This window comes from Oncorhynchus kisutch, linkage group LG2 (genome assembly GCF_002021735.2).
Source record: "Oncorhynchus kisutch isolate 150728-3 linkage group LG2, Okis_V2, whole genome shotgun sequence".
NCBI classification, from domain to species: Eukaryota; Metazoa; Chordata; class Actinopteri; order Salmoniformes; family Salmonidae; genus Oncorhynchus; species Oncorhynchus kisutch.
Genome location: NC_034175.2, coordinates 79571859 through 79596437, shown reverse-complemented (window position 1 = coordinate 79596437; position 24579 = coordinate 79571859). Strand labels below are relative to the sequence as shown.

General features: G+C 45.0%; 1 protein-coding gene across 2 annotated transcripts in view; it reads right to left on the bottom strand.

The window, feature by feature from the left end:
- The window catches only part of igf2bp2a (insulin-like growth factor 2 mRNA binding protein 2a), a 123324-nt gene that overhangs the window by 87641 nt on the left and 11104 nt on the right, over positions 1-24579 (bottom strand). For both annotated transcript variants that reach the window (XM_031801852.1, XM_031801860.1), the window contains exon 3: positions 176-224. The gene's annotated coding sequence lies outside the window, so the exon portion shown is untranslated. The remainder of the gene's footprint in view (positions 1-175; positions 225-24579) is intronic.

Sequence of the window (24579 nt, the reverse complement as noted above, 5' to 3'; positions counted from 1 at the left end):
ACAGCTGAAACTAACTAACGATGCGACAGGTCCTACACATCCTGGCCAATGAGGATGATTACAATCAGGGCAAGCCACACCTAAACAGAACCAACCTCAAACTTGAAATCCAAAATGAAATCGAGCAAACCCCCAAAGACTATAATACCAGGCACAGACTGACTGACTGACTCACCTCCCACTGTAGATGAGGGGGAATGTTCCTGATCTGGATCTTGCGACTCCTGCAGAGATTACAGAGGCGGAGGGGAAGGATAAAAATGAGTTAATAGCTGAACCACAGGGTCAATCAGGAGAGAAGGTGTTAACAGCTGAACCACAGGGTCAATCAGGAGAGAAGGTGTTAACAACTCAACCACAGGGTCAATCAGGAGAGAAGGTGTTAACAACTCAACCACAGGGTCAATCAGGAGAGAAGGGATAACAACTCAACCACAGGGTCAATCAGGAGAGAAGGGTTAACAGCTGAACCACAGGGTCAATCAGGAGAGAAGGTGTTAACAGCTGAACCACAGGGTCAATCAGGAGAGAAGGTGTTAACAACTCAACCACAGGGTCAATCAGGAGAGAAGGTGTTAACAACTCAACCACAGGGTCAATTAGGAGAGAAGGTGTTAACAACTCAACCACAGGGTCAATCAGGAGAGAAGGTGTTAACAACTCAACCACAGGGTCAATCAGGAGAGAAGGTGTTAACAACTCAACCACAGGGTCAATCAGGAGAGAAGGTGTTAACAACTCAACCACAGGGTCAATTAGGAGAGAAGGTGTTAACAGCTGAACCACAACCTCTGTCCCTACACCAAGGGACCATTTTTGTGGTCTGGGAAAAATGTAATGTATTTTTCCTTTAATTCAAATATCCACTATTGTTTGGTAGTGATGCCACTGACCAGCGAACAATGGGTAAATTAACCTGTATTTCTGGAAATGTAAATTAGTGAAGTGTTCAGCAAGATTACATGTCTACCTTAATCGTTATTTAAGATACTTTCATAACAACTGCTAGCTAGCATTAGAGGTGGTAGGTAGCCTGTTAAAGCGTTGAGGTATTAACCAAACGGTCACTTGTTTGAATCCCCGAGCTGGCAAGGTGGACTAATGTTCCATTCTGCCCTTGAGCAAAGCAGTTCACCCCCACCTCCCTGGGTGCTGATGATTCAGAAAGGTTTGGTTAAATGCAGAAAACATATTTCGGTTGAATGCATTCAGTTGTTAGGGAAAGGGGATACCAAGTCAGTTGCGCGTTAGTAGCATTAGCTAGCTATATCAAATTTAGCTAGCAGGCTCAGCTAAATAAAAATCCCCCTAGATACTTTACTACAGTATATCTCCTAGCCATGTCATTAGATTTGTAATTGAAAGAGGACAAGGTTGTCTCTATTCTTATTGATTCTTATTGCATTGGTTCTTATTGGTTCTTATTGCATCCACACAACAAAGTGTGGAAAAGGTCAAGGGGTCTAAACACTTTCCGAATGCACTGGAGAGTGATGTACTCAGTGAATTCTACCTGGATGGATGGATGGATGGATGGATGGATGGATGGATGGCTGGAGAGTGGTGTACTCAGTGTATTCTACCTGGAGGATGGCTGGAGAGTGGTGTACTCAGTGTATTCTACCTGGAGGATGGCTGGAGTGATGTACTCAGTGAATTCTACCTGGAGGATGGATGGCTGGAGAGTGGTGTACTCAGTGTATTCTACCTGGATGGATGGATGGCTAGAGAGTGATGTACTCAGTGTATTCTACATGGATGGACGGATGGCTGGAGAGTGATGTACTCAGTGAATTCTACCTGGATGGATGGATGGCTGGAGAGTGATGTACTCAGTGAATGCTACTTGGATGGATGGATGGCTGGAGAGTGATGTACTCATTGTATTCTTCCTGGATGGATGGCTGGAGAGTGATGTACTCAGTGTATTCTACTTGGATGGATGGATGGATGGATGGATGGATGGATGGCTGGCTGGAGAGTGATGTACTCATTGTATTCTTCCTGGATGGATGGCTGGAGAGTGATGCACTCAGTTTATTCTACCTGGATTGAGGGATGGCTGGAGAGTGATGTTTCAGTGTATACTACATGGATGGATGGATGGATGGATGGAGGGAGGGATGGATGGATGGAGAGTGATGCACTCATTGTATTCTACCTGGATGGATGGCTGGAGAGTGATGTACTCAGTGAATTCTACCTGGATGGATGGCTGGACACAGGACTGCTGCTCAGACTAACAGTAACTACCAAAAACAGCAACACAACAGTAACTACTAAAAACAGCAACACAACAGTAACTACCAAAAACAGCAACACAACAGTAACTACCAAAAACAGCAACACAACAGTAACTACCAAAAAACAGCAACACAACAGTAACTACCAAAAACAGCAACACAACAGTAACTACCAAAAACAGCAACACAACAGTAACTACCAAAAACAGCAACACAACAGTAACTACCAAAAACAGCAACACAACAGTAACTACCAAAAACAGCAACACAACAGTAACTACCAAAAACAGCAACACAACAGTAACTACCAAAAAACAGCAACACAATGAGGATTTGGTGTGACAACAGAGCGCTAAAGGTACTGGGAAACAATCTCACACTTATTATGAATTCATTTCTGGCGGTTAAATAACTTTGCCCAGAAAAACACGACACACATAACTACTAACTGACTTGGTCTACGTGAGATGGAACCAATGGGGCAACATTGGACGGAATCATGTGAAATAACAAGTCTCTCTCTGACGCTCCATCATTCCCGTGGTGAAAAAGCCAATTCCACAAGACCGACTCACATCTGTGGCTCCCTGTTGTCAGCTAGGAATCAGTGTCAGAGTCCAGGCTTCTGTGAGAGGATCCCACAGCAAAACCTTTAAAATGTTATTTTTTTAAAATGCTACCAAATATAATTTACAGAAACTTGTTACAAATGACGGAGTCACCCATGATTCACCAAACAATATGTTGAAAGAGGAAGCAAAGTACTTTAAGCAGATGTTTTCATTTCAGTCTCCTTCATTTCCACTAACTGAAGTTAACTGCCAGAATTAGTTTCTATTAATAATGTAACATTAACAGCCGTACAGAAAGACTCATGTGAAGGTGAATTACAGAGGAGGAACTTCTTGATGCAATTAAAGCCTTTAAGTCTGGGAAAACTCCAGGGCTGGATGGCATACCAGTGGAGATATACCAAACTCCAGGGCTGGATGGTATACCAGTGGAGATATACCAAACTCCAGGGCTGGATGGCATACCAGTGGAGATATACCAAACTCCAGGGCTGGATGGCATACCAGTGGAGATATACCAAACTCCAGGGCTGGATGGCATACCAGTGGAGATATACCAAACTCCAGGGCTGGATGGCATACCAGTGGAGATATACCAAACTCCAGGGCTGGATAGCATACCAGTGGAGATATACCAAACTCCAGGGCTGGATAGCATACCAGTTAAGGCATACCAAACTCCAGGGCTGGATAGCATACCAGTGGAGATATACCAAACTCCAGGGCTGGATAGCATACCAGTTAAGGCATACCAAACTCCAGGGCTGGATGGCATACCAGTTGAGGCATACCAAACTCCAGGGCTGGATGGTATACCAGTGGAGATATACCAAACTCCAGGGCTGGATAGCATACCAGTTAAGGCATACCAAACTCCAGGGCTGGATGGTATACCAGTGGAGGTTTACCAAACTCCAGGGCTGGATAGCATACCAGTTAAGGCATACCAAACTCCAGGGCTGGATGGTATACCAGTTAAGGCATACCAAACTCCAGGGCTGGATAGCATACCAGTTAAGGCATACCAAACTCCAGGGCTGGATAGCATACCAGTTAAGGCATACCAAACTCCAGGGCTGGATGGTATACCAGTGGAGGTTTACCAAACTCCAGGGCTGGATGGTATACCAGTGGAGGTTTACCAAACTCCAGGGCTGGATAGCATACCAGTTAAGGCATACCAAACTCCAGGGCTGGATGGTATACCAGTGGAGGTTTACCAAACTCCAGGGCTGGATGGTATACCAGTGGAGGTTTACCAAACTCCAGGGCTGGATGGCATACCAGGGGAGGTTTACCAAACTCCAGGGCTGGATGGCATACCAGGGGAGGTTTACCAAACTCCAGGGCTGGATGGCATACCAGGGGAGGTTTACCAAACTCCAGGGCTGGATGGTATACCAGTGGAGATATACCAAACTCCAGGGCTGGATGGTATACCAGTGGAGGTTTACCAAACTCCAGGGCTGGATGGTATACCAGTGGAGATATACCAAACTCCAGGGCTGGATGGTATACCAGTGGAGATATACCAAACTCCAGGGCTGGATGGTATACCAGTGGAGGTTTTCCAAACTCCAGGGCTGGATGGTATACCAGTGGAGGTTTACCAAACTCCAGGACTGGATGGCATACCAGTGGAGGTTTACCAAACTCCAGGGCTGGATGGTATACCAGTGGAGATATACCAAACTCCAGGGCTGGATGGTATACCAGTGGAGATATACCAAACTCCAGGGCTGGATGGTATACCAGTGGAGATATACCAAACTCCAGGGCTGGATGGTATACCAGTGGAGGTTTTCCAAACTCCAGGGCTGGATGGTATACCAGTGGAGGTTTACCAAACTCCAGGACTGGATGGCATACCAGTGGAGGTTTACCAAACTCCAGGGCTGGATGGTATACCAATGGAGATATACCAAACTCCAGGGCTGGATGGTATACCAGTGGATATATACCAAACTCCAGGGCTGGATGGTATGCCAGTGGAGATATACCAAACTCCAGGGCTGGATGGTATACCAGTGGAGGTTTACCAAACTCCAGGGCTGGATGGCATACCAGTGGAGGAATATCAGACTTTTTTCGATGTACTCAAAGGACCAGTATTAGCATGTTTTAACCACTCCTACATAAATGGTTGACTATCAGATACTCAGCAAGAAGTCTGATTTCACTATTACTGAAACAGGATCGAGGTGGTAAATATAACAGGGCTGTCCAAGACTAAAAACAAATCTTGGTCGACCAAGAGTTTTCTGTTCTTTTGACCAATCGATTCGTTGACATTTTTAAACATGTATTTTTCCATATATATTCCATATTCCTATATGTTTTAATGAAATCAACTATATTCACTGAGCTTGTCTGATTCTTGATTAAATAATTAAGACACTGGGTAAATTAATTAAGACACACAAATGACTACAGGGAGTCTGACCAGCAATTGATTTGTGACATGACGATTCATTATATGTTTGGTGGTGATGGCAGCAGCAGTAGTAATGTGAATTCATGGTTTCCTCTGCAATGTTTGAAACAGCCCACAGCGTCGGTTAAACAATCCTCATGGTTTCCTCTGCGATGGTTGAAATAGCCCACAGCATCGGTTAAACAATCCTCATGGTTTCCTCTGCGATGGTTGAATTAGCCCACAGCATCGGTTAAACAATCCTCATGGTTTCCTCTGCGATGGTTGAATTAGCCCACAGCATCGGTTAAACAATCCTCATGGTTTCCTCTGCGATGGTTGAATTAGCCCACAGCATCGGTTAAACAATCCTCATGGTTTCCTCTGCGATGGTTGAATTAGCCCACAGCATCAGTAAAACAATCCTCATGACTCTTTGAAATGACATTTTCGTTGTCAGTAAACACTATAAATATGGAGTAGAATTAAATTGGCACATGGTTTCAATCGAGGTAAAAGCAAAGCTCTCTCAAGTATTTTGTTGAAAGCATACGTGGTGTAGTTTGTTTTGATAAGTACATTCATCCACTGGGAAGTTCTTCCAGAAATCTAATCAGAACAGCGTATCATTTTGAACTGATATGCACCCAGGACACTTCAATTGTAAATTACCTCAATAAGAAGCAATAGTGTTGCTTTGATCACATCCGAAGATATCCTCCTCGCAATCTCCAAAATACAACAGCCACAATACAACTTTGTTTGGACGTTCGTAAAGGACTATTCGCCGAAACTGAAGAGACACAGCTAGCTAACAACCTCCCTTTGCAAGTGGAAAAAAAGTGGACAGAGACTTGCTAGCTACATTAGCTAGCTAGCTGGGATTTAGCTACATTAGCTAGCTAGCTGGGATTTAGCTACATTAGCTAGCTAGCTGGGATTTTCCACAAGGAATCTGCCTCCCGAAATCTGCCTCCCAAGCAGGTGTGACACCTACTCCCATTGCCTGCTGCACAGCTGCTTTGATTCCACCTGGCGATCTGTTCATCGTCTGTCCTGCCTATCTCCCCCTGTGTGGTACCCCTGCCACACTCCCCCCTCTCTCCCGAGCATCGCTCACCTCCAGCACACACACACCACAGACTTTGGACTGATCAGAAATGTAAGTAGGCTAATTAACTTGTGATGCTTACCCAACTAGCAATGAGGAATCGGCCCAGAAGCTGCTCTCTTCCGGGGGGCCGGAACTGATTGAATCGGACTCGGCCCGGAATCAAAATGAATGACTGCCCAGAGTCGGCCCAAGTACTGTACCTCGGGTCGTTTCTGTCTACCGGAATTCAGCCGGCGTTGCCGGCATCTTTCCAGCATCCCCCCAGAAGCGGCCCGATGCAAATTTAAATAAATGTATACAGAATTATCTGATTTAGCCACTTTAAATATTACTACTATACATTTTATACGTACAAATTATAACCATCCACAAAAAAAAACATTTTGTATCAGAAGAAACACCATACACCTGGTGACCGCCACAGGAGTCACGAAAGCGCAATGAGACAAGGGCATCCCGGCCGGCCAAACCCTCCCCTAACTCGGACAACACTGGGCCAATTTTGCGTCGTCTCATGGGTCTCCCGGTCACTGCCGACACGAGTCTCGAACGAGCATCTGTAGCAACGCAGATTGCACTGCGATGCAGTGTCTTAGACCGCTGCACCACTCGGGTGGTTCCAGCACAAAGTATAAAAATACTACACAGGACCCTTAAATAATTTAATTTAAATGTTAATTGTATTTTTTGATCACAGAAACTGAGGAAAATATGGAGAAGTAAAGAAATAATGAAATGTTAATTATATAAAGAAGCCCATGTAATCATCTGCCAGAGAGTATCCCCAATCAGCCCGAGCCCCCAAGTAATACATTTGGGCCAGATCACACACCGAAATCGGCCTGAGCTCAATCCCCACATCTTAGCCATAAGTAATACTTCCGAAGGCGGCTCGGACTTGAATCACATGACGCCGGCCGAGTCTGACTCTCAGCCGAGTGCCCGACTCTCAGACGGAATCGGCCCAGATCCACTGTGCTAGCTGGGTATTATGTGAGATTACTCAGAAACACTTTAATTAACTCGTATAGGCCTACTATACTAGCCTACTGGATTTTTATAGACTACTCTGAAGTTATCTGGTTGGGGCAAGTGACTCTTTGAACTTACAATGGCTAGCTCCAAGTCGTAATATTTTTTACTTGTGCTTTATGCTACTTGCTTCAAGACTCCTCGCTTTGTTGACTATGAACTTACCCAACCGTGGGACAGACTGTTTGTTTCCACACTCTGACTCTATTGGTTACACAGACTCTTGGCCTCCCATCCTATTTTAACCACATCTCGGCGGCGTTGTATTCATGTTACCCGATGAAACTGCTGTACAATATGATCTTGTAGCCATCTGATGCACATCCAAATGGCATAATAAATCAACACTGCAGAGCTCTCCCTGTCCTCTGCCGTGCCCTGATTGTATTACTGCTGATTATATCTGGAAATGTACATGTACACCCTGGCCCATCTACTGTTGCTAGCCCCAATTCTGACTTGTGCTCTGATATCTGCTTCACTCATTTCTGCTCTCGTAAAAGCCTGGGTTTTCTTTACATTAACAGTAGATGCTTATTACCTAAAATGGATCGATTGAAAGTGTGGGTTCACAGCTCCAATCCAGATGTGTTGGTCAGTACTGAGACGTGGTTCAGAAAGAGTGTTTTGAATACTGATGTTAACCTTTCTGGTTACAACCTTTTTTGTCAAGATCGATCTTCAAAGGGTTGTGGAGTGGCAATCTTTACCAAGAATCATCTTCGGTGCTCGGTTGTCAACACCAGGTATTCCCAAACTGGGGTACGCCGTCCGGGGTACACCGTCGGGGGTAAGCCAAATAAAAATGTGATTCACATTTAAAAACAAAAAAAACTGCCATTTAGAAACAGACACCTCACAAGTCTTCAACTGGCTGCTTCATTAAATATTACCCATAAAACACCAATCTCAACGTCAACAGTGAAGAGGAGACTCCTGGATGCTGGCCTTCTAGGCAGAGTTCCTCTGTCCAGTGTCTGTGTTCTTTTGCCCATCTTAATCTTTTATTTTTATTGGCCAGTCTGAGATATGGCTTTTTATTTGCAACTCTGCATAGAAGGTCAGAATCCCGGAGTCTCCTCTTCACTGTTGACGTTGAGACTGGTGTTTTGCGAGTACTATTTTATGAAGCTGCCAGTTGAGGACTTGTGAGCCGTCTGTTTCTCAAACTAGACACTCTAATGTACTTGTCCTCTTGCTCAGTTGTGCACCGGGGCCTCCCACTCCTCTTTCTATTCTGGTTAGTGCCAGTTTGTGCATTTGTTATAAAATAATAAAAATATTTATTTGTGTTGCACCATTGTTCTTATGTACAATAACCAAATACAATTTTCAGTAGCAGATCTTCGACTGATGGAATTTGATAGTACGTCTTTGATAGTACTGACCCTTCAATATGACCCCGTCTGGGATAGTACTGACCTTTCAATATGGCCCTGTCTGGGATAGTACTGACCCTTCAATATGACCCCGTCTGGGATAGTACTGACCCTTCAATATGACCCCGTCTGGGATAGTACTGACCCTTCAATATGACCCCGTATGGGATAGTACTGGCCCTTCAATATGACCCCGTCTGGGATAGTACTGACCCTTCAATATGACCCCATCTGGGATAGTACTGACCCTTCAATATGACCCCGTCTGGGATAGTACTGACCTTTCAATATGACCCCGTCTGGGATAGTACTGACCCTTCAATATGACCCCGTCTGGGATAGTACTGACCCTTCAACATGACCCCGTCTGGGATAGTACTGACCCTTCAATATGACCCCGTCTGGGATAGTACTGACCTTTCAATATGACCCCGTCTGGGATAGTACTGACCCTTCAATATGACCCCGTCTGGGATAGTACTGACCCTTCAACATGACCCCGTCTGGGATTTACTTTGAAGTCCATAGTGAAATCAGTTAATACAGGTGAAATCACTCACTGACAAAGACATGGTGGCTTAGCAGGAGGATTGTAACGCTGTGAACCAAGAGGTTGTGAGTTCAAATCCCAGGTGAGGACATGTTGGATAATATTTACAGTGCTGTATAAACAAACATCTGTGAAATGTGTGATGTTCTGGGGACATCCTAAGGACAGTGAAGTCTTCTTTCTTTCAAAACCCAACAATGCGATAATCAATAACAATGTAATACTAGAAAAAACACATGAGAAATATGAAGAACACAGTAAGTAAGTATGCTATACTGAACAAAAATATAAACTCAACATGTAAATTGTTGGTCCCATGTTTTATAAGCTGAAATAAAATATCCCACAAATGTTCCATGAGCACAAAAATGTATTTCTCTCATTTGGGGTACAAATTAGTTTACATCCCAGTTAGTGAGCACTTCTCCTTTACCAAGATAATCCATCCACCTGACAGGTGTGGCATATCAACAAGCTGATTAAACAGCATGATCAATAGAAACGTGCACCTTCTGCTGGGGACCAAAAATAAAGCCACTCTAAAATGTGTAGTTAAGCCCAGTACATCACTGGGGCCAAGCTCCCTGCCATCCAGGACCTCTATATCAGGCAGTGTGAAGGGAAGGCCAGGAAAATGGTTAAAGGCTCCAGCCAACCAAGCCACAGACTGTTCTCTCTGCTTCTGCACAGCAAGCGGTACCGGTGCATCAAGTCTGGCACCCACAAGCTCTTGAACAGCTTTTTTGGAATTGTAAGTTAGATTACTTGTTGGTTATTACTGCATTGTCGGAACTAGAAGCACAAGCATTTCGCTACACTCGCATTAACATCTGCTAACCATGTGTATGTGACAAATAAATTTGATTTGATTTGATTTACCCTTCAGCAATAAGACTGAAAATAGCTACAATACAGCAACACGGACTCTCTGGGTTAACCCTGTATCGTTATTGACCTTTTATTTTCTCTATGTACACTGACAGGACTCTACACACTGACAACAGGAATCTACACACTGACAACAGGAATCTACACACTGACAACAGGAATCTACACACTGACAACAGGAATCTACACACTGACAACAGGACTCTACACACTGACAACAGGACTCTACACACTGACAACAGGACTCTACACACTGACAACAGGAATCTACACACGGACAACAGAACTCTACACACTGACAACAGGAATCTACAGACTGACAGGACTCTACACACCGACGACAGGACTCTACACACTGACAACAGGACTCTACACACTGACAACAGGACTCTACACACTGACAACAGGACTCTACACACTGACAACAGGACTCTACACACTGACGATAGGACTCTACACACTGACGACAGGACTCTACACACTGACGACAGGACTCTACACACTGACGACAGGACTCTACACACTCACACTAACAGAACTCTACACATTGACAGGACTCTACACATTGACAGGACTCTACACACTGACAGGACTCTACACACTGACAGGACTCTACACACTGACAGGACTCTACACACTGACACTGACAGGACTCTACACACTGACAACAGGACTCTACAGACTGACAACAGGACTCTATACACTGACAGGACTCTACACACTGACAGGACTCTACACACTCACACTAACAGAACTCTACACATTGACAGGACTCTACACATTGACAGGACTCTACACACTGACAGGACTCTACACACTGACACTTACAGGACTCTACACACTGACAACAGGACTCTACACACTGACAACAGGACTCTACACACTATCAGGACTCTACACACTCACACTAACAGGACTCTACACATTAACAGGACTCTACACATTGACAGGACTCTACACACTGACAGGACTCTACACACTGACAGGACTCTACACACTGACAGGACTCTATACACTGACACTGACAGGACTCTACACACTGACAACAGGACTCTACACACTGACAACAGGACTCTACACACTGACAACAGGACTCTACACACTGACAACAGGACTCGACACACTGACAACAGGACTCTACACACTGACGACAGGACTCTACACGCTGACAGGACTCTACACGCTGACAGGACTCTACACACTGACAGGACTCTACACACTGACAACAGGACTCTACACACTGACAACAGGACTCTACACACTGACAACAGGACTCTACACACTGACAACAGGACTCTACACACTGACAACAGGACTCTACACACTGACAACAGGACTCTACACACTGACAACAGGACTCTACACACTGACAACAGGACTCTATACACTGACAGGACTCTATACACTGACATGACTCTACACACTGACACTGACAGGACTCTACACACTGACAGGACTCTATACACTGACAGGACTCTATACACTGACAGGACCCTACACACTATCAGGACTCTACACACTGACAGGACTCTACACACTGACAGGACCCTACACTCCAGTATCCCTGTCTCCTTCCCCCTATACATATCTACCTCCATCACTCCAGTATCCCTGTCTCCTTCCCCCTATACATATCTACCTCCATCACTCTAGTATCTCTGCACTTTGGAAATATGGTACTGACCCTGTATATAGTATGATTACCCCGATACACATCTACCTCCATCACTCCAGTATCCCTGTCTCCTTCCCCCTATACATATCTACCTCCATCACTCCAGTATCCCTTTCTCCTTCCCCCTATACATATCTACCTCCATCACTCCAGTATCCCCTTCCCCCTATACATATATTTTTTATTTATTTTTTATTTTACCTTTATTTAACTAGGCAAGTCAGTTAAGAACACATTCTTATTTTCAATGACGTCCTAGGAACAGTGGGTTAACTGCCTGTTCAGGGGCAGAACGACAGATTTGTACCTTGTCAGCTTGGGGATTTGAACTTGCAAAATTCCGGTTACTAGTCCAACGCCCTAACCACTAGGCTACCCTCCATCACTCCAGTATCCCTGTCACCTTCCCCCTACACATATCTAACTCCATCACTCCAGTATCCCCTTCCCCCTATACATATCTACCTCCATCACTCCAGTATCCCCTGACCCCCTATACATATCTACCTCCATCACTCTATACTGAACAAAAATATAAATGCTTCATGCATCAATTTCAAAGATTTTGCTGAGTTACATTTCATATAAGGAAATCAGTCAATTTAAATTAATTAATTAGGTCCTAATCTATGGATTTCACATGACTGGGCAGTGGCACAGCAATGGGTGGGCCTGGGAGGGCATTGGCCTAACCACTTGGGAGCCATGCCCAGCCAATCAGAATTAGTTTTTCCCCGCACAAGGGCTTTATTACAGACAGAAATACTCCTCAGCACCCACCCCCCACCCCACTACAGTGCTTTATTGCAATAACCTTTAAATCTAGTTAATTAACATGAGTTAATATGTAAATATATACCATTAGAAAATGATGAACATGTAAATGATCTGCATTTTTTTTTTTCTAATTATACATACAATGACACAAATTAATGGATGTTAATTTATACGGATATTAAGAAATCTACTAATACTTTTCAGAAACTGCCCTGTACTCTGTTTAAATATGTTTAATATGCTTTAAGTTAGAATATGACAATATATCAAATGACTATAAAAGACGAAGTGAAAACACAAAATGATTGTTCAGATACATTTTCATCTTTCCACATAAAGTAAGTTTCCATCCAAATGTCAATGTTTATAATACAGAATAAGAATAAATGCAACATTCAATAATAACTTGTATTTAATATGGGAAGTGTTTCAAAACTCCACTTGTTAGTAACCCCGTCCTTTACTAACATTCAATAATAACTTGTATTTAATATGGGAAGTGTTTCAAAACTCCACTTGTTAGTAACCCCGTCCTTTACTAACATGTAGAAAGACATTGCATGTGAAGTCATATATTTATTAGAATGAAATACAATATCATTCAATTGCCAAAGATGTAATCCTCATTCAAATAGAGAATACGCTATTGTTGGTGTCTTCCCCATATTGTGGAGAATCCCACTAACTCTGTTCTCCCCATATTGTGGAGAATCCCACTAACTCTGTCCTCCCCATATTGTGGAGAATCCCACTAACTCTGTCCTCCCCATATTGTGGAGAATCCCACTAACTCTGTCCTCCCCATATTGTGGAGAATCCCACTAACTCTGTCCTCCCCATATTGTCCTCCCCATATTGTGGAGAATTCAACTAACTCTGTCCTCCCCATATTGTGGAGAATCCCACTAACTCTGTCCTCCCCATATTGTGGAGAATCCCACTAACTCTGTCCTCCCCATATTGTGGAGAATCCCACTAACTCTGTCCTCCCCATATTGTGGAGAATCCCACTAACTCTGTCCTCCCCATATTGTGGAGAATCCCACTAACTCTGTTCTCCCCATATTGTGGAGAATCCCACTAACTCTGTCCTCCCCATATAGTGGAGAATCCCACTAACTCTGTCCTCCCCATATTGTGGAGAATCCCACTAACTCTGTCCTCCCCATATTGTGGAGAATCCCACTAACTCTGTCCTCCCCATATTGTCCTCCCCATATTGTGGAGAATTCAACTAACTCTGTCCTCCCCATATTGTGGAGAATCCCACTAACTCTGTCCTCCCCATATTGTCCTCCCCATATTGTGGAGAATTCAACTAACTCTGTCCTCCCCATATTGTGGAGAATCCCACTAACTCTGTTCTCCCCATATTGTGGAGAATCCCACTAACTCTGTTCTCCCCATATTGTGGAGAATCCCACTAACTCTGTCCTCCCCATATTGTCCCCATATTGTCCTCCCCATATTGTGGAGAATCCCACTAACTCTGTCCTCCCCATATTGTGGAGAATCCCACTAACTCTGTCCTCCCCATATTGTGGAGAATCCCACTAACTCTGTCCTCCCCATATTGTGGAGAATCCCACTAACTCTGTTCTCCCCATATTGTGGAGAATCCCACTAATTCTGTCCTCCCCATATTGTCCCCATATTGTCCTCCCCATATTGTGGAGAATCCCACTAACTCTGTCCTCCCCATATTGTGGAGAATCCCACTAACTCTGTCCTCCCCATATTGTGGAGAATCCCACTAACTCTGTCCTCCCCATATTGTGGAGAATCCCACTAACTCTGTTCTCCCCATATTGTGGAGAATCCCACTAACTCTGTCCTCCCCATATTGTCCCCATATTGTCCTCCCCATATTGTGGAGAATCCCACTAACTCTGTCCTCCCCATATTGTGGAGAATCCCACTAACTCTGTCCTCCCCATATTGTGGAGAATCCCACTAACTCTGTCCTCCCCATATTGTGGAGAATCCCACTAACTCTGTTCTCCCCATATTGTGGAGAATCCCACTAATTCTGTCCTCCCCATATTGTGGAGAATCCCACTAACTCTGTCCTCCCCATATTGTGGAGAATCCCACTAACTCTGTCCTCCCCATATTGTGGAGAATCCCACTAACTCTGTCCTCCCCATATTGTGGAGAATCCCACTAACTCTGTCCTCCCCATATTGTGGAGAATCTCACTAACTCTGTCCTCCCCATATTGTGGAGAATCCCACTAACTCTGTCCTCCCCATATTGTGGAGAATCCCACTAACTCTGTCCTCCCCATATTGTGGAGAATTCAACTAACTCTGTCCTCCCCATATTATGGAGAATCCCACTAACTCTGTCCTCCCCATATTGTGGAGAATCCCACTAACTCTGTCCTCCCCATATTGTGGAGAATCCCACTAACTCTGTCCTCCCCATATTGTGGAGAATCCCACTAACTCTGTCCTCCCCATATTGTGGAGAATCCCACTAACTCTGTCCTCCCCATATAGTGGAGAATCCCACTAACTCTGTCCTCCCCATATTGTGGAGAATCCCACTAACTCTGTCCTCCCCATATTGTGGAGAATCCCACTAACTCTGTCCTCCCCATATTGTCCTCCCCATATTGTGGAGAATTCAACTAACTCTGTCCTCCCCATATTGTGGAGAATCCCACTAACTCTGTCCTCCCCATATTGTCCTCCCCATATTGTGGAGAATTCAACTAACTCTGTCCTCCCCATATTGTGGAGAATCCCACTAACTCTGTTCTCCCCATATTGTGGAGAATCCCACTAACTCTGTTCTCCCCATATTGTGGAGAATCCCACTAACTCTGTCCTCCCCATATTGTCCCCATATTGTCCTCCCCATATTGTGGAGAATCCCACTAACTCTGTCCTCCCCATATTGTGGAGAATCCCACTAACTCTGTCCTCCCCATATTGTGGAGAATCCCACTAACTCTGTCCTCCCCATATTGTGGAGAATCCCACTAACTCTGTCCTCCCCATATTGTCCTCCCCATATTGTGGAGAATTCAACTAACTCTGTCCTCCCCATATTGTGGAGAATCCCACTAACTCTGTCCTCCCCATATTGTCCTCCCCATATTGTGGAGAATTCAACTAACTCTGTCCTCCCCATATTGTGGAGAATCCCACTAACTCTGTTCTCCCCATATTGTGGAGAATCCCACTAACTCTGTTCTCCCCATATTGTGGAGAATCCCACTAACTCTGTCCTCCCCATATTGTCCCCATATTGTCCTCCCCATATTGTGGAGAATCCCACTAACTCTGTCCTCCCCATATTGTGGAGAATCCCACTAACTCTGTCCTCCCCCATATTGTCCTCCCCATATTGTGGAGAATTCAACTAACTCTGTCCTCCCCATATTGTGGAGAATCCCACTAACTCTGTCCTCCCCATATTGTCCTCCCCATATTGTGGAGAATTCAACTAACTCTGTCCTCCCCATATTGTGGAGAATCCCACTAACTCTGTTCTCCCCATATTGTGGAGAATCCCACTAACTCTGTTCTCCCCATATTGTGGAGAATCCCACTAACTCTGTCCTCCCCATATTGTGGAGAATCCCACTAACTCTGTCCTCCCCATATTGTGGAGAATCCCACTAACTCTGTCCTCCCCATATTGTGGAGAATCCCACTAACTCTGTCCTCCCCATATTGTGGAGAATCCCACTAACTCTGTCCTCCCCATATTGTGGAGAATCCCACTAACTCTGTCCTCCCCATATTGTGGAGAATCCCACTAACTCTGTCCTCCCCATATTGTGGAGAATCCCACTAACTCTGTCCTCCCCATATTGTGGAGAATCCCACTAACTCTGTCCTCCCCATATTGTGGAGAATCCCACTAACTCTGTCCTCCCCATATTGTGGAGAATCCCACTAACTCTGTCCTCCCCATATTGTGGAGAATCCCACTAACTCTGTCCTCCCATATTGTGGAGAATCCCACTAACTCTGTCCTCCCCATATTGTGGAGAATCCCACTAACTCTGTCCTCCCCATATTGTGGAGAATTCAACTAACTCTGTCCTCCCCATATTGTGGAGAATCCCACTAACTCTATCCTCCCCATATTGTGGAGAATCCCACTAACTCTGTCCTCCCCATATTGTGGAGAATCCCACTAACTCTGTCCTCCCCATATTGCGGAGAATCCCACTAACTCTGTCCTCCCCATATTGTGGAGAATCCCACTAACTCTGTTCTCCCCATATTGTGGAGAATCCCACTAACTCTGTCCTCCCCATATAGTGGAGAATCCCACTAACTCTGTCCTCCCCATATTGTGGAGAATCCCACTAACTCTGTCCTCCCCATATTGTGGAGAATCCCACTAACTCTGTCCTCCCCATATTGTCCTCCCCATATTGTGGAGAATTCAACTAACTCTGTCCTCCCCATATTGTGGAGAATCCCACTAACTCTGTCCTCCCCATATTGTCCTCCCCATATTGTGGAGAATTCAACTAACTCTGTCCTCCCCATATTGTGGAGAATCCCACTAACTCTGTTCTCCCCATATTGTGGAGAATCCCACTAACTCTGTTCTCCCCATATTGTGGAGAATCCCACTAACTCTGTCCTCCCCATATTGTCCCCATATTGTCCTCCCCATATTGTGGAGAATCCCACTAACTCTGTCCTCCCCATATTGTGGAGAATCCCACTAACTCTGTCCTCCCCATATTGTGGAGAATCCCACTAACTCTGTCCTCCCCATATTGTGGAGAATCCCACTAACTCTGTCCTCCCCATATTGTCCTCCCCATATTGTGGAGAATTCAACTAACTCTGTCCTCCCCATATTGTGGAGAATCCCACTAACTCTGTCCTCCCCATATTGTCCTCCCCATATTGTGGAGAATTCAACTAACTCTGTCCTCCCCATATTGTGGAGAATCCCACTAACTCTGTTCTCCCCATATTGTGGAGAATCCCACTAACTCTGTTCTCCCCATATTGTGGAGAATCCCACTAACTCTGTCCTCCCCATATTGTCCCCATATTGTCCTCCCCATATTGTGGAGAATCCCACTAACTCTGTCCTCCCCATATTGTGGAGAATCCCACTAACTCTGTCCTCCCCATATTGTGGAGAATCCCACTAACTCTGTCCTCCCCATATTGTGGAGAATCCCACTAACTCTGTCCTCCCCATATTGTCCTCCCCATATTGTGGAGAATTCAACTAACTCTGTCCTCCCCATATTGTGGAGAATCCCACTAACTCTGTCCTCCCCATATTGTCCTCCCCATATTGTGGAGAATTCAACTAACTCTGTCCTCCCCATATTGTGGAGAATCCCACTAACTCTGTTCTCCCCATATTGTGGAGAATCCCACTAACTCTGTTCTCCCCATATTGTGGAGAATCCCACTAACTCTGTCCTCCCCATATTGTCCCCATATTGTCCTCCCCATATTGTGGAGAATCCCACTAACTCTGTCCTCCCCATATTGTGGAGAATCCCACTAACTCTGTCCTCCCCATATTGTCCTCCCCATATTGTGGAGAATTCAACTAACTCTGTCCTCCCCATATTGTGGAGAATCCCACTAACTCTGTCCTCCCCATATTGTCCTCCCCATATTGTGGAGAATTCAACTAACTCTGTCCTCCCCATATTGTGGAGAATCCCACTAACTCTGTTCTCCCCATATTGTGGAGAATCCCACTAACTCTGTTCTCCCCATATTGTGGAGAATCCCACTAACTCTGTCCTCCCCATATTGTGGAGAATCCCACTAACTCTGTCCTCCCCATATTGTGGAGAATCCCACTAACTCTGTCCTCCCCATATTGTGGAGAATCCCACTAACTCTGTCCTCCCCATATTGTGGAGAATCCCACTAACTCTGTCCTCCCCATATTGTGGAGAATCCCACTAACTCTGTCCTCCCCATATTGTGGAGAATCCCACTAACTCTGTCCTCCCCATATTGTGGAGAATCCCACTAACTCTGTCCTCCCCATATTGTGGAGAATCCCACTAACTCTGTCCTCCCCATATTGTGGAGAATCCCACTAACTCTGTCCTCCCCATATTGTGGAGAATCCCACTAACTCTGTCCTCCCCATATTGTGGAGAATCCCACTAACTCTGTCCTCCCCATATTGTGGAGAATCCCACTAACTCTGTCCTCCCCATATTGTGGAGAATTCAACTAACTCTGTCCTCCCCATATTGTGGAGAATCCCACTAACTCTATCCTCCCCATATTGTGGAGAATCCCACTAACTCTGTCCTCCCCATATTGTGGAGAATCCCACTAACTCTGTCCTCCCCATATTGCGGAGAATCCCACTAACTCTGTCCTCCCCATATTGTGGAGAATCCCACTAACTCTGTTCTCCCCATATTGTGGAGAATCCCACTAACTCTGTCCTCCCCATATAGTGGAGAATCCCACTAACTCTGTCCTCCCCATATTGTGGAGAATCCCACTAACTCTGTCCTCCCCATATTGTGGAGAATCCCACTAACTCTGTCCTCCCCATATTGTCCTCCCCATATTGTGGAGAATTCAACTAACTCTGTCCTCCCCATATTGTGGAGAATCCCACTAACTCTGTCCTCCCCATATTGTCCTCCCCATATTGTGGAGAATTCAACTAACTCTGTCCTCCCCATATTGTGGAGAATCCCACTAACTCTGTTCTCCCCATATTGTGGAGAATCCCACTAACTCTGTTCTCCCCATATTGTGGAGAATCCCACTAACTCTGTCCTCCCCATATTGTCCCCATATTGTCCTCCCCATATTGTGGAGAATCCCACTAACTCTGTCCTCCCCATATTGTGGAGAATCCCACTAACTCTGTCCTCCCCATATTGTGGAGAATCCCACTAACTCTGTCCTCCCCATATTGTGGAGAATCCCACTAACTCTGTCCTCCCCATATTGTCCTCCCCATATTGTGGAGAATTCAACTAACTCTGTCCTCCCCATATTGTGGAGAATCCCACTAACTCTGTCCTCCCCATATTGTCCTCCCCATATTGTGGAGAATTCAACTAACTCTGTCCTCCCCATATTGTGGAGAATCCCACTAACTCTGTTCTCCCCATATTGTGGAGAATCCCACTAACTCTGTTCTCCCCATATTGTGGAGAATCCCACTAACTCTGTCCTCCCCATATTGTCCCCATATTGTCCTCCCCATATTGTGGAGAATCCCACTAACTCTGTCCTCCCCATATTGTGGAGAATCCCACTAACTCTGTCCTCCCCATATTGTGGAGAATCCCACTAACTCTGTCCTCCCCATATTGTGGAGAATCCCACTAACTCTGTTCTCCCCATATTGTGGAGAATCCCACTAACTCTGTCCTCCCCATATTGTGGAGAATCCCACTAACTCTGTCCTCCCCATATTGTGGAGAATCCCACTAACTCTGTCCTCCCCATATTGTGGAGAATCCCACTAACTCTGTCCTCCCCATATTGTGGAGAATCCCACTAACTCTGTCCTCCCCATATTGTGGAGAATCCCACTAACTCTGTCCTCCCCATATTGTGGAGAATCCCACTAACTCTGTCCTCCCCATATTGTGGAGAATCCCACTAACTCTGTCCTCCCCACTTCACATGGGCAGAGAAAATAACAATCCTTTCTTTACAACAAGCAGGGATTGAAATGGCATGTGGTGTGGTGAAATAAACTAACAATCCTTTCTTTACAACAAGCAGGGATTGAAATGGCATGTGGTGTGGTGAAATAAACTACCAATCCTTTCTTTACAACAAGCAGGGATTGAAATGGCATGTGGTGTGGTGAAATAAACTAACAATCCTTTCTTTACAAGAAGCAGGGATTGAAATGGCATGTGGTGTGGTGAAATAAACTACCAATCCTTTCTTTACAACAAGCAGGGATTGAAATGGCATGTGGTGTGGTGAAATAAACTATCAATCCTTTCTTTACAACAAGCAGGGATTGAAATGGCATGTGGTGTGGTGAAATAAACTACCAATCCTTTCTTTACAACAAGCAGGGATTGAAATGGCATGTGGTGTGGTGAAATAAACGAACAATCCTTTCTTTACAACAAGCAGGGATTGAAATGGCATGTGGTGTGGTGAAATAAACTACCAATCCTTTCTTTACAACAAGCAGGGATTGAAATGGCATGTGGTGTGGTGAAATAAACTACCAATCCTTTCTTTACAACAAGCAGGGATTGAAATGGCATGTGGTGTGGTGAAATAAACTACCAATCCTTTCTTTACAACAAGCAGGGATTGAAATGGCATGTGGTGTGGTGAAATAAACTACCAATCCTTTCTTTACAACAAGCAGGGATTGAAATGGCATGTGGTGTGGTGAAATAAACTACCAATCCTTTCTTTACAACAAGCAGGGATTGAAATGGCATGTGGTGTGGTGAAATAAACTACCAATCCTTTCTTTACAACAAGCAGGGATTGAAATGGCATGTGGTGTGGTGAAATAAACTACCAATCCTTTCTTTACAACAAGCAGGGATTGAAATGGCATGTGGTGTGGTGAAATAAACTACCAATCCTTTCTTTACAACAAGCAGGGATTGAAATGGCATGTGGTGTGGTGAAATAAACTACCAATCCTTTCTTTACAACAAGCAGGGATTGAAATGGCATGTGGTGTGGTGAAATAAACTAACAATCCTTTCTTTACAACAAGCAGGGATTGAAATGGCATGTGGTGTGGTGAAATAAACTAACAATCCTTTCTTTACAACAAGCAGGGATTGAAATGGCATGTGGTGTGGTGAAATAAACTAACAATCCTTTCTTTACAACAAGCAGGGATTGAAATGGCATGTGGTGTGGTGAAATAAACTAACAATCCTTTCTTTACAACAAGCAGGGATTGAAATGGCATGTGGTGTGGTGAAATAAACTAACAATCCTTTCTTTACAACAAGCAGGGATTGAAATGGCATGTGGTGTGGTGAAATAAACTAACAATCCTTTCTTTACAACAAGCAGGGATTGAAATGGCATGTGGTGTGGTGAAATAAACTAACAATCCTTTCTTTACAACAAGCAGGGATTGAAATGGCATGTGGTGTGGTGAAATAAACTACCAATCCAAATCCACCATAATTACTGTCCAGTATTGAAAATACATACAAAAATATACCAATGTTTTCCTATTTTACCAAATCAAAGTGTTTTCTCTGACATGAACAGCTAATCAAAGGGCTACCCAGACCCCTCTGCTGCTACTCTCTGTTTATAATCTATGCATAGTCACCTTAACTCTACCTACATTTACATATTACCTCAATTACCTTGACTAACCAGTTCCCCAGCACATTGACTCTGTACCGGTACCCCCTGTATATAGCCTCCACATTGACTCTGTACCGTAACACCCTGTATATAGTCTCCACACTGACTCTGTACCGGTACCCCCTGTATATAGCCTCCACATTGACTCTGTACCGGTACCCCCTGTATATAGCCTCCACATTGACTCTGTACCGTAACACCCTGTATATAGCCTCCACATTGACTCTGTACCGGTACCCCCTGTATATAGCCCCCACATTGACTCTGTACTGGTACCCCCTGTATATAGCCTCCACATTGACTCTGTACCGTAACACCCTGTATATAGCCTCCACATTGACTCTGTACCGGTACCCCCTGTATATAGCCTCCACATTGACTCTGTACCGGTACCCCCTGTATATAGCCTCCACATTGACTCTGTACCGGTACCCCCTGTATATAGCCCCCACATTGACTCTGTACCGTAATACCCTGTATATAGCCTCCACATTGACTCTGTACCGGTACCCCCTGTATATAGCCCCCACATTGACTCTGTACCGTAACACCCTGTATATAGCCTCCACATTGACTCTGTACCGTAATACCCTGTATATAGCCTCCACATTGACTCTGTACCGTAACACCCTGTATATAGCCTCCACATTGACTCTGTACCGTAACACCCTGTATATAGCCCCCACATTGACTCTGTACCGTAATACCCTGTATATAGCCTCCACATTGACTCTGTACCGTAACACCCTGTATATAGCCTCCACATTGACTCTGTACCGTAATACCCTGTATATAGCCTCCACATTGACTCTGTACCGTAACACCCTGTATATAGCCCCCCACATTGACTCTGTACCGTAACACCCTGTATATAGCCTCCACATTGACTCTGTACCGTAATACCCTGTATATAGCCTCCACATTGACTCTGTACCGGTACCCCCTGTATATAGCCCCCACATTGACTCTGTACCGTAACACCCTGTATATAGCCTCCACATTGACTCTGTACCGGTACCCCCTGTATATAGCCTCCACATTGACTCTGTACCGGTACCCTGTATATAGCCTCCACATTGACTCTGTACCGGTACCCCCTGTATATAGTCTCCACATTGACTCTGTACCCTAACACCCTGTATATAGCCTCCACATTGACTCTGTACCGGTACCCCCTGTATATAGCCTCCACATTGACTCTGTACCGGTACCCCCTGTATACAGCCTCCACATTGACTCTGTACCGGTACCCCCTGTATATAGCCTCCACATTGACTCTGTACCGTAACACCCTGTATATAGCCTCCACATTGACTCTGTACCGGTACCCCCTGTATATAGCCCCCACATTGACTCTGTACTGGTACCCCCTGTATATAGCCCTCCACATTGACTCTGTACCGTAACACCCTGTATATAGCCTCCACATTGACTCTGTACCGGTACCCCCTGTATATAGCCCCCACATTGACTCTGTACCGTAACACCCTGTATATAGCCTCCACATTGACTCTGTACCGGTACCCCCTGTATATAGCCCCCACATTGACTCTGTACCGTAACACCCTGTATATAGCCTCCACATTGACTCTGTACCGGTACCCCCTGTATATAGCCTCCACATTGACTCTGTACCGTAACACCCTGTATATAGCCTCCACATTGACTCTGTACCGGTACCCCCTGTATATAGCCTCCACATTGACTCTGTACCGGTACCCCCTGTATATAGTCTCCACATTGACTCTGTACCGGTACCCCTATATAGTCTCCACCTTGACTAGTTACCCGGTCCACATTGACTCTGTACCGGTACCCACTGTTATAGCCTCCACATTGACTCTGTACCGTAACACCCTGTATATAGCCTCCACATTGACTCTGTACCGGTACCCCCTGTATACTAGTCTCCACATTGACTCTGTACCAGGTACCCCCCTGTATATAGTCTCCACATTGACTCTGTACCGGTACCCCCCTGTATATAGCCTCCACATTGACTCTGTACCGTAACACCCTGTATATAGCCTCCACATTGACTCTGTACCGGTACCCCCTGTATATAGTCTCCACATTGACTCTGTACCGGTACCCCCCTGTATATAGTCTCCACATTGACTCTGTACCGGTACCCTGTATATAGCCTCCACATTGACTCTGTACCGTAACACCCTGTATATAGTCCTCCACATTGACTCTGTACCGGTACCCCCTGTATATAGTCTCCACATTGACTCTGTACCGGTACCCTGTATATAGCCTCCACATTGACTCTGTACCGTAACACCCTGTATATAGCCTCCACATTGACTCTGTACCGTAACACCCTGTATATAGCCTCCACATTGACTCTGTACCGTAACCACCCTGTATATAGCCTCCACATTGACTCTGTACCGTAACACCCTGTATATAGCCTCCACATTGACTCTGTACCGTAACACCCTGTATATAGCCTCCACATTGACTCTGTACCGGTACCCCCCTGTATATAGCCTCCACATTGACTCTGTACCGTAATACCCTGTATATAGCCTCCACATTGACTCTGTACCGTAACACCCTGTATATAGCCTTCACATTGACTCTGTACCGGTACCCCCTGTATATAGCCTCCACATTGACTCT